Source organism: Osmia lignaria, chromosome 14, assembly GCF_051020975.1.
Source record: "Osmia lignaria lignaria isolate PbOS001 chromosome 14, iyOsmLign1, whole genome shotgun sequence".
NCBI classification, from domain to species: Eukaryota; Metazoa; Arthropoda; class Insecta; order Hymenoptera; family Megachilidae; genus Osmia; species Osmia lignaria.
The window spans coordinates 5,531,219-5,543,868 of NC_135045.1; the positions used below are offsets into that span (position 1 = coordinate 5,531,219).

General features: G+C 32.0%; 1 protein-coding gene and 1 long non-coding RNA gene across 6 annotated transcripts in view; one reads left to right on the forward strand and one right to left on the reverse strand.

Annotated features, from left to right (window-relative positions):
- LOC117607271 (limbic system-associated membrane protein) overlaps positions 1 to 12,650 on the forward strand; it is a 145,119-nt gene that overhangs the window by 9,209 nt on the left and 123,260 nt on the right. The window lies entirely within an intron of this gene.
- LOC117607273 (uncharacterized) overlaps positions 1 to 12,650 on the reverse strand; it is a 32,178-nt gene that overhangs the window by 7,726 nt on the left and 11,802 nt on the right. For 2 of the 5 annotated variants that reach the window (XR_013063377.1, XR_004582156.2), the window contains exon 2: positions 9,867 to 10,139. The exons of 1 other annotated variant lie outside the window; for it this stretch is intronic. This is a non-coding gene — a long non-coding RNA (uncharacterized LOC117607273). The remainder of the gene's footprint in view (positions 1 to 9,866; positions 10,140 to 12,650) is intronic. 2 more of the 5 variants (XR_004582157.2, XR_004582158.2) reach the window with 2 other exon arrangements.

Below are 12,650 nucleotides of genomic sequence, written 5' to 3' on the forward strand. Positions count from 1 at the left end.
TTGTCTTTTTCCATTTTTGTAGTTATAATCCATGGTTCCATTCATATTTTTCTTCATCACGAATATTGCGTTTTCTCTGTAATTTCAATCCTTCTTTTTCATCCCCTATAAAGTCTCACTTGCCGAAATGAATTTTTGAACGGGCGAAACAGAAAGGTTTTGCGTTTAATTTGAATATACGTGTGAAATTCGTAATAATTGATAGGCAAACCGAAGGTTGTTTGCATTTTTTAATTTTCCATAAAGGAAAAATGCATAAGCTGATTGTCCTTTTACGTGTACGTTGCTCGACGCTGGAAAAGGAACAATAGAATAAGCAATACCATAGCCAGGAATTGTAAGAAAGAAAATGAAAGCCAGAGAAAGGTACAGCAACGACGGTGAGACCAGTCTGATTACAATAGATTCTTTTTGTCTAACGAACACTGTTAAATTATACCCTTTTTCGATAAGTAATTTTAGTTCTACAATTTCTTAACAAATGTACCGTTTCAGAATAATGAATTATTCATCCTATAGATAATGTCGTTATAAGGACCGGGTTAAAATTTCTGTGACGGGGGCACCAAACTTTTGAGACACCTTTTAATTGATAAACTTGGTTAAAAAATTGCAATTTATTTGAAATAAAATGTGATTTAATCACAAAGAAAAAGAGGAACAGTAAAAAAGAAATTTCATTCCTTAGAAGGGGAGGTTTAGAAAGGGGGCTCTTGGAAAGTGAGGCCCGGGGTTGTAGCCTCCTTTAGACTTCCCCTTGATCCTGAGCTAGTCGTTAACCCACAAAGAAAATTTGGCAACTGAAAAATTTGAAAAAATTTGAAATTTTTTAAAGGTAATAAAAAGTACGATTTATAAAAATTGTAACTTTCTATATGATTGTGGATATTTTCGAAGTCATATAATTTCTAATGGCTCATACTGTGATAAAGAATAATATTTCTTTTAAATAAGGAAAGAAAAATAATCAAAATGTTATATAATTGATATATCAAAAATTATCACTGTTGGAATTGAAATGGCGATACTATTTATGAAACGATTTAATAAGTTTTACAATAAAAAGAATCTTTAAGGTGTTCTTTTTTAGTCAATTCAAATTTATATGAGGAATAGATACGCAACATAATGGATTGTACGAAATAGTCTTGTAATTAAAAATGGTTCTTAAAGTTAATTAAACACGGAAACTTCATTAAGTTAGGAAGGGTGCGGGAAGAAAGTTAGAGAAGAATTATTTTCCGGGTTAATTGCATACGTCACACGTGTTCCTTTCATTTAGACGGGCATTTGTTACCTCTTTGTTCTTTTGTCGCGTGACAATGATTTTCCTTTTTTTCTTCTTTTTTCTTTGGTATAATTTCGCATACTTTGAAACACTTAATATACGCACAATTAGTCAGGATATAGTCATTCATGTAATTTTTACATGGAATTGTTAAGCTCTACTAAAATGCTCTATTGAAAAAGAATTGTTTTTGTCGTCCATCATTTTCATTTTATTACTGTCGATACAATTATATAGAGTGATCAGAGGACCTTCTCAAACTCAGTAAACACTGATGTTCTATCTGTTTAATTGTCTGTTTAATGTCAGCTGCAATAATTGAACAAGAAATAGCTCGCGTGTTTCTCTAAACTCTAATGTTGTAGAAACTTCGGTAGTAGTCTTCTCGGGTACTATATATTTCGGTCATTTAACAGTTCATGAACGAGTAATTTGTGTAGCCAACCACGATCGATTAAAAGTAAGTGGAATTAATTTTCAAGAAAAATTAATTTCGCTCGAGAAAACAAAATTTCATTTCACAGTTTCAGAAAAAGAGTTAAGCATATTTTTAAAAATTTCTCTGCTAAAATGTTGAAAAATTTTCATAAAATAAATTTTGCTAGTATTAAAAATATAGGGAAATTGGAATTTTTAATTTCATTCGTGTTATTTTATTAAATGACATTACTGTCTTTAAGTACGTATAATAGAAGCAATTGTAAGTTTTTGTAACGCTTTAGGTAATTACATTATCCAACAGTTGTGCCTGAAACAATGAAAATCTGTTACGTTCTTTCTTGCCCTTTTTTCAAATATTCTGTACACGCAATACTACGCATTACGAATGAAATACTGTACGTGTATAAATTTTTATGGAAATTATTCAACATTTCAGCAGAGAAATTTAATCCTTGAAATATGTAACAAATCTCGATGGTTATGTTAAATATTATAAAACTGTATGTAATTATATTCAGTTCTACTTATGTTCAATAAATTCAGTTTTCAAATCAGAAAATGAGAAATAATAACAAAAATAATGGATCTGTTCTGAAACATACTTATTTGAATATATTCGCGTATAAATAATAAATGTTTACATTTCGATCAGGAAAAACATTGCAAATTCAGCATCCCAGTGGGCTTGTTCTCTTTTGCTTGATGTAATTCAACATTTCCATTATACTGTTAAATATTCATATTTATTTATGCCAATTGAAACTAGGAAAAACAGGAAAAATTGTGAAAATCCAGATACAAATGAAAATCACTTCTTCGGTATTAATCTTGAAGGCATAAGTGAAAACATTCGTTAAACGAGAAAAGGAATGTATTTTCAATGTTTCTCAACCAACCCCCCTCCTTGGTGTTGCTAGGGTTAAATGGCGAAGTTTACGAAGAGTTATGCTGTTTTGCCTTACAAGCTGAAATATATCAATGGAACGAAGGCTTCCTGCAAACAGTGCCGTTCGATATTCGATCGAGGCTCGCGATACTATTGGTTGACTTTTGCTAGTTGGCTGATATTCGTCTGTAATGCATTTCGCTCGCACAATCTCGGCTAGGCAGGATAGCATGCAACTTAAGGTGGTAGCTATAAACTAGTCAAGCGAGCCTATAGTCGGCGAGGCTGCTAAGGCGTCTGCGTTATAATATATTACGCGCCCCACCGGCATCGTTGAGGCAAGGGTTGGAAGGACAGGGGAGGATAGGTGGATAGGAAGAGGTGGTTTCGTCGCCTAAAGGGAGCCGCGGTGTGCCACACTACTACAGATAACATCGCATTGTCACAGAACGGCGCGAGAATATATCACGGCCTGGCACCATCGAGTGTATCTTTGCTGGACGATTTTACGTTCGAGGTCCCACAAACAAGAAACCGATAACCAAACGTTCCGGAAAGGAAAGACTCGTTACTGTCGTGCTCGTTCGTTATGCGATACGAAATTAGACTATAAACGATTTCATTGACGCCTGATTGATTTCTCTGATCGCGATTTGAAGTTGAAGTGAAAAATTAATCCTAGGGTGTGCCATTTTGACTGCAGTGTTCAAGTTTAATTAAAACTAACCTAGTTATTGATTATCTCTCAAAAATCTATTTAATATCTTTGATATTTCTCTTCCTTTATGAAACGAAAATTTTAGATATTAAAGAGTTTTTGCTTAACTTCCTCGATTAATCCTTAAATGACGGACCATGGAGAGAACCAGAATTTGTATTTAGTTTTGTATTTCATATTATTATCAGTTTCTTGCAATATATGAAACCCTTCCATTAAAAAATTATAGATTTAATTATACATTAATACCATTGGATACGTTTTGTAAGATGAGATTTTGTAAGATAGCTCCCATTTTGTAGATTTGGTCTTATTTGACTTTTAATAGTACATTTCTCAATATTAACAAAAATTTTCAAGATATTTCGATTTACTTTCAAATTGAAAATAGCAGATAAATAAATAAACGAAGGACGAAACAAAAATCAACATACATTTCAACAAAAGCACCATAATAATTTTTATATTATAAAATGGAAAAATCTAAAATCCGCAGTTTAGCGTTAAAGTAATAGAACGTGATTATGATATTACTGTATACTATAATAAGTTTATACTTGAAACACAGAGAAAATGTTACGCAACACACGTTACTTAATCGCACGTCTAATTTCGCAAACGAGCACAGTTGAGATTCAAATAATTTTGATGAAGAAGAGATAAAACGTTGCTATCAACGAGAGACTTTCTTAGACCCTTGGGGCAACGGTTAAATTATTATACAAGGAACCAGGTTGTTCAGTTCGCGGAGAATACCGTAATTGGGGAGAATTTGCCCTGAACCGTGTAGAACGCCGCGGTACTACCCCCCTTCTCACCCCTTTTATCTCCCCATCCACGATTGTTATTCCCTCATTTACAAGCCCCACGGCTATACACGTTACTCGCCAACGCTGCTTCTGCACCTTCAGCTTTGCAAGGCGTCAATGACGCTACTGTATAATTTATTTATGCACTACGGTTTGACAGTAGTATTATTACGTATAACTTAATGGCCTTACTTCCTGTCACACAACTATACTTACGTAATGAAATTATTATAATCCGTACCTTGTTATCGATTGTATAGGGTTGCCTATTAACTTGATAAAATATAACTTTCTTTGAAAATCTTTTCACATTCCGTTCTCGAACTTTATTATTAATAGTTGAAGTATTTTAAATGCCATCTCTTCAAAATGATTTTTCACTGATATACAAAGATATGTGCATGAAATATTTATTATTCAAAATGTTGGCCTCGAGGGGAAAAAAGATGATTTTTAAAATTTATAAATAATTTCTCTAACCACAAGTTGAATTTGTAAGATTATGGATAATAACCAAGAAGTCGGTATTTTCATCCCCCTAATTAACAAAATAAGACTGAAGACTATTTTAAAACTATAATTATTATAAAATAACTTAAGGTTTTCTAAATCGCTGTTAAATAGAAGCGTACTGAAACTTTTCACTGTAGCATTAATTACGTAGTTGAACTCTGACGAAAATGGGCAACACTTGTTTTGAAATATTATAAACATTACAACAAGTACTTCACAAAAGTTTTCATAGACGTTATTACCGTGTATAGCTCAGAAACTTTTATGGCCGAAAATTATCACTACCCCTTTTATTAGCATTAGCAGAGAATACTCGTTTACTATAATCATATAAACCATTGTGTAAGTGATTGGTGTAGTATTAAAATGAATTGTTGGTAGAGTGGGATTGTGCCTTAATAGAAGACTCAATCTTATGTAATAATTCCAATGTAGTAGAGGAGTTAGTATACTCTATTACTTATTCTACTAATGTAAACTAGGCCTAAGGCTATTTAGCAGGTGTCTTAAGCCAGGTACATACTGGTATAATAAATGGGTTAGGTACTTGTACCACTAACTTGCAAGGCAGCTACTAACCCAGTGTAAACTGAATGGGAAAGTACATACTTGTACGAGTACTGACATCAGGTTAGGAAAATGAATACATATCTCATCAGGCCATTTGCTAACCTATTAACCGTCCTCTATTACTCAAAATTTTTTCCCTGTGGACAACTAATCTTTTAGCAAGCTCAAAGGCTTTCAAGTAACATTTTACAGCACATGGTCATTAACACGTTCACTGCCTCGCTAAAAATGGACATGTGTAATTAGAAACGTTGGAGCTCTAATTCTTAAGCACACGAATAGTTAATTTTCAAATTTAAGCTCTCAGTCTTCTATCTTGAATTCTGTACCTGAGGAACAGAATAATTTAAGTCGGTTGTGCAAAAGTTTCCATCGTTTTTTTGCCAAATTTTTCGATTAACATTTTGCAAGTCTTACAATATTTTCTAATCAAAATAATTCCTGTTACTATCTATCACCTTCTGCTACCGATCAAAGAAACCCTGGATACCTTTATAAAAGGGAATAGGAATAACTTACGTTTGAAATAACTAAAAGGTATTAATATCGAGGTTTGTAGAATCAAAAGCATTTACGAATGTAAGTAAATCTTTGAATTCAAAGTATCATCGAGCTCGTGTTACAATTGTTAGCGATTACTGCTTTATAGGGACATTGAGAAGTCATAAACGTAGAAGAGGGGTGGCCAGGGTGAATGAGGAGACCCTAAACGGTTCATCGCGCTGAATAACGAGGGTTTGGAAGACGAGAATTTAACGAAGGGTTGGTAACCGAGCGTAAAAGACATCTATCTTATGTAGTTGAAAGGACGAATGATATTCAATTGGTAGAAAACAGTATTTTAATAAATACATTAATCTGATTTTATTCAAATATTCCAAATATTCATAATCTATGCAAATATATTAATTTCCTTTTTAACCGACTTCGAAAAAGGAGGTTACTCCATTTTTAAACATTTTTTTTAATTTAACATTATCATTTATTTTAATCATTTAAATGATTAACGTACGTTTCGAAATAAGTAACATTTATTTGAAACATTTTTTTGTTCTGCATAGCTAAAAATATAGAGGTTCACTGTGTCCTCTTTTACCTTTAATTAAAAAAAAGAGTAAAGAATTTATATTTGCTATGATTTTGAAAAAAAGTTAGCTGTAGTATTTTATTTGGTCCATTCTATATAAAACATGTTCCATGATACTGAAATATTGTCTAAGTTATTACTTTTTTTTCTTTTTTTGTCAAAAGAGTAATGAAACCTTTATTTCTCCTGTTCTATAATTTTTGATAGAAATTCCTTACAACATTACTTTTGTATTACTAATTTAAAAATTAAACTGTTTCACCGTCATATACCGCAGGATAACATAATATGGGTCATTAAATTATGTTAAACTATCATACCATTAAAAAGAAAAGATAAGTTGATGGACATTTAATCCTTTCGTCATTAAATGCGACTATAGTCGCTTGTCACGAAACTACTATAGCATTCTTGTGCAAAGCGTTTATAGTTTGAAATGAGAGCCATGCAATAGAAATTTTAATTAACAAACATAAAAACACCTTTGGAATAAAAGAATTCGCGATACGAATAAACTTTTATCAGCAGAATACAATTACTATATTTATCTTCTGAACAAATAAACCGAAATTTTTCCCCTATTCGTCGCATCTGTAAGATGTTGCTTCATCCAATTTATTGTTGACGCAGAAAATATTTACAAAGATCCCGGTGGTGATTCCAAGAAATGAATACACTGTATTCTTGAATTGTGATATCGAAGGGAATGAAAATGTGTTTATGTTTGATACCCAAGAAACGGCACGAACCGTTCGAACAAGTTAATACCGGCAATCAAAGAGTACGCCGTGAACAAAATGGACCGGCGCGGCACGAGGGTAGCCGTAAATAAGGCAAGATCACGAGTCGAGCGGCGAAATAATGGAATGAAACAATTAGTCGTTCGGAACAACGAGGTTTCAATCAGAAGTCGAGAAGCAGGGGGATAAAAGTTATCTATGCAAGCAGAGAAAAGGGTGGCGGTGAGCGTGTGAACGACTCGGTCGAAACTGTCGGCGCACGCAACCGTCACGAGGCGACCTCGCACTTGGTGGTACAAATGACTCTTCCTATTCGCATACTGCGCCACGGCTGCCACCCGCCCTTATTCTCTCTACCCCTTAACTCGCTACACCCTCGAACCGGGACTTCCTCTTTCCCACTGCCCCCCCCGGTTCGAAAGAAGAAACGTGTTTAGACCACATGGAACCATCGACGATCTTCCCAGCAGGGGTGGGATCGAGCACGAATCTAAGTCGATTCAAACACCCAAGTCTCAATTTAGAAGATCCGAATGCTACTTGGGAAAATTGTTATTGCCTTACGAAGTATTCAATTCGAACGAAATCGTTTTGAATCTTAAGATAAGTACTTGATTAATTTAAAGGTGCAAGTAATCTGATGGTTACCGAGCCTCTGATGGCTAAGTCATCAGAAGCCTGACACAATTTGATGACAGAAAAGTGTTGTAAAATGTCACTTATGATACATCAATTTGAAGCTTAAAGTGTGTTGAAAATGACTGTACAAAGGATTCATTAATGTTTTGAATATAGAATAGTAGATTATCAATTGTAGTAAACAATGGTCAATTCCAAACCCTATACAGTCTTTCACTATTTACTGATATAAAACTATCATAAAGCAGCATTTACAATGTATAAAGAAGCTAAAGTTTGTTACAAATGACCCATATAAACTTGTCATTACTGTTCTCAATATAAAACTGTTAATTATTAGATAATCTCATTGTGTATTATACACGATAACTCTTTAACAATTAGGTAGTTGATTGCAAAAACTTTTATGAAAAATTGATGTAATCATTTTAAATATATTTTAAGCTTCAATATTTTAACCAATTAACTATGGTTTTGATGTAGTTTTATGTCACTAAATGATGTCAGAGTTTCCATGTTCCAAATCAGCCACTTAATATGCAACAACCTAATACATGTTTTTCGAATGCAATTCATCCAATTGAGGTGGCGGAAAGTTCTCAATCATGGTATGCTGGTGGTTACCAATTACCTACAATGACACTATTACCCGAGGTACATTTGGAAAAATAAGGTTCAATCACAGTCCCTGCCCAAATTCCACACCACACTGTCACTCTGCGAGAATGTAATGGTCGCTGACGAATTAATTGTGGATTTTCGGACAGTAAGCGATAAATTGTGCGTTGGGAAGGTGTATTGATTCTACCAAGAATTAAAGCAATTTTCTCATGATTAATATAAACGAATGTTGATTTTCTTAAAAGAAGTTGTGAAATTAATGAATAATATTAACGAATAATTATATCTATAACAGGAATTAAAATAAAAAACAATTAACTGCAATATGTATGCTTCAATACTCTTCAATTTTTCAATTTCAATAGTAATAGGACAATATTCAAAAGTATTTCTCAAGTCATTTTAAACTTCTTCTCCGCTAGTTTTTATACTTTTGACCCAATTTCTTTTTAGTTTCCGTTCAATGCAGCTTTCCAGTATTTTCCAGTATGTACTGCTTTTGTGAATCCCTGCGGTTGACGTGGTAACCCTTAGAAAATAGATTATTGGGAAATCTTATTTTTTGTGTTGAAGAACAATACCGACAGCAGCTGCTGTCAGTTCGAGTTTTATCTTTTTTTTTTGTTACATGTGTACGAAAGCGCATTCCGAAGATCGATCGATAATGCATTGAGATTTATGGGCTTAGTTAGTGGTGCTGTCGAATCTTTGCAAGCGTTGGTCAATCTCATGAATCACGATGGATTTGTTTACGAAAGTTACTCGTTGCAGACGCATGTGCGCCGCAATGCTTTGCCATTTCGTATTTGCACTTCAATAATCTATTGCTAATGTGATTCTACTAATGTCATAGACCGTATTAGATTACTGTTATACTAGGTGTCATACATTTTTTGGATAAATTTTGACAATATGTTTTGCAAGTAAGAATAAGACTAAAATGTCATATTACAAAAAATCCATTAATCGTTTGTTATAAAATTAAAAGAAAGTTACCTAATCCTTTTTAAAGTATTTAACCCTTTGTTACAAATAATATTCTATGAAACTTTTCTAGTTTTTAAATATTTGTAATTATAGTAATTTTTTATTGCTTAAAATGACATTTCTTTTCAAAATTAAAAAAGAGTTATAAAATGAAGAGTTAATAATATTGACTTATGTCTATCAAATCACGTGAATCATTTGCATTTTATAAGATTTGACAATGTTAATAGTTACTGAACTATTTAAAATCATTACAAATAAAAATACATATTTATACAAGATTCATATAAACATATGCTCTATTTGATATTCATAATTATTATAATATGTATTCGATTTTGATCGGTTCAATTAAATATTGATTATACGAAATTCGTTATTTAACCAATCATCATAAATAGATAATGGGTAAATTTTCTGGGTTAGAACGTACTACAGGAAAATAAATAATTCCAAACAAAATTAATCAAATAACGAATTTGAAATTTCATATAATGAACATATCCTATTTGATCTTAATTATAAAATATAGTGAATTTTGTGTTGTATCGTTTTATATCTGATTACCTTCATAAACAACGCTAATGACTACCTTGCATTTCAAGGCATCCCGTATCCATCTTATCATTGATTTAATTACTCTCTCCATACTTTTTGCTGTTACTCAAAGCTGTTGAAAACCTTATTTAATTCTATGATGCAGCACTTTAACGTTTTCAACTGGCGTTGTATACACGATGGATTTCAAATACTCACAAGTAAAAATCCAGTAAATTTAACCTCGAGGAACAAGCCACACACTGGGACCTCCACGTCCAATCCATTTATTTGCATTGCATTCTGCAAGCCCATACATCAAATGCATATCAGTCATTTCCAAATTAGAATAACTATCCATTATCGCTCTAAACACAGTGTAATACAGAAGTCTGGCACATAATGCTCTTGTTCACAGAAGGAGCGTTATGATAGTGTAAAAATTATTTAAATGATTATATGAAAAAAATTCATATTTTACGAATTATTGAAGGAAAAAAAATTGAATAATCTTATAGTTATAAACTATATTTCATAAATGAGGTTAAATAGAATATGAATTTATATGAAATATTTTTTCGTTGCTTTCAATACATATATGGCGATTCAGTGGTGATTCAATTCCTAAAGTGGGTCGCATATATTACAGGACACCCTGTATATGCAAGATAATAAATTTGCACGAGATAACTCATGATCTGATTACAGCAGCAGTGAAACTGATACTGAATTGCATTGTGAATAACAAGAGAATATTGAAACAGTTTGATCGGTCGCTTGCAATAATATGTCCAAGACTACAGTTTAGTAAACTATCCGCTCCGATTTTAGTAACAATATGTCCAATCCTATATAAGTTTCATGAAATAGTAAATGTGTTTATAGTCTCTGACTAAAAAATTAGGACCATTCATTATTTTTAACGTATTTCTGTTTTTAGTAAAATTTAAAGACCTGAACGTAATTTAATAACTATTTTTGTAACTGCAAATAATGTTATTAATATTATAATATTTATTATAATAAAATTATAATGAAATAATATTATGTGTAATAACTTCACACGTGTCGAAATCGGTCATTCAATATGCAACAATTTTTTGATTATGTTTTTAGTTTGTTTTATATCATATTGCTACATTCTTCATTATTATGCATTGTTGTTTTGTCAAGTTATTATATAATTTATCCACAATCCTTGACTGGCTTCACTAAGGCATTCACACAACAGGATCGTCGTCAAATGCAGGTCGCAGTTTTGTTTGAAGCTCTTATTATAAACTCAGAAGTAAGAAGGAAGTTGTTCCATTCAGCAACGATAGACTAACTTCTTGAAATAATTGTATAGAATACAATAATATATATTAATTAACATCTGTTAGAGATATCGGGGTCTCCAATTAAGAACTTTGAAACTGGAAATCTTTTTGTTCACTCGTAAAATAATTTAGATAACATTTTCATGGAAACACAGATTTCTAGTTAAGCAATGAATATCATTAACACATTTTCTTCAAAATAGGTGAAGATCTTTTCAACTAGTATAAAATTTTTAATAAAGTAGGATATTGTACAAATGAATTGTATTGTTTTAAGTTATACTAGGTTTTAATTTGTATTTTGTTTAAAAAGGTACAAACGATATATTATCCCATTATTGACACATTTCACGAATTATTGACTTTTTAAATATTACATCCTAATAGTTTTTACGTAGATAATGCAAAAATATTTTTTAAGCCAAATATGATGGTAGCAAATATTTTTTATAATTTAACGAAGATTGGAATGGCACATCGTGCCAATATCTATTTGGTTCCTGTCCGATTGGTATTGATTGGTAGCTTTTCAAGGGTCATTGGTATTGAAAATTGATATTGACTATCCGAGATTTCGATACCTTTCTGTACTTAGGTTACGTATTGTTTGAGTATCATCAGTATGTATCGTATCAATCCCCTTACCTGTGGTGAAGCATCAATGATGGTATTCAACACTAGCACTCGACGTTCCATTTTGATTACCATTGTTTACATCTCACCATACACAGAGCTACTTATATATATATTTTGGTTTCTATTCTTTTGTATTACAGCATTGTTATGATATTTTAGTATTACTGCATATATTTTTATTTTGCATATTACCACAGTGATATATCGTTAAATGACTATAATTTTATATTTCTATATTGCTTAATTTATAAAGGCTCATATTGTGATATTCTTAAATTCTGACCTAGCCACATTACTATACTTTGAGGTTGCTATATTACTGCAATATTATCATGTAATTGTATGGTAGGTTAGCTATACGATTAATGAGTATACTTAGCTATATACTATATGTACTCTCGTGACTAACTGATTACATCAAGAAATAGAACACTTGCAGAAACCTTGAATTTGATGGAGAGAAAATAAATTCTATCAATATCTAAGCTATAAGTAGATTGCAAGAATTTATCCAAATTTATATATACATTTTTTAAGATACTCATTTTTATTTCCAGTTTTTACACATTTATTATACTGATCCTTTATATGTGACAGAGGATTTACATGTGTTTTGCATACTTTCATATGTAATAAATGCTAGCCATAAGTTTTATAAACAAAAACGTACAAAACATATATAATAAAAATGTCGACCATAAATTACACGCGATCGCATAACGAATGAGACAATTGTAATCGTACAATGCAGTTAAACTTGTCGCTGACAAAAAGATTGAAAAATGACCAAAATTTCATTTAATGGGATAGATAGTTCGTCCGTCCTCTGGTCTTCGTTTCCAGGTAATTCGTATCGGAG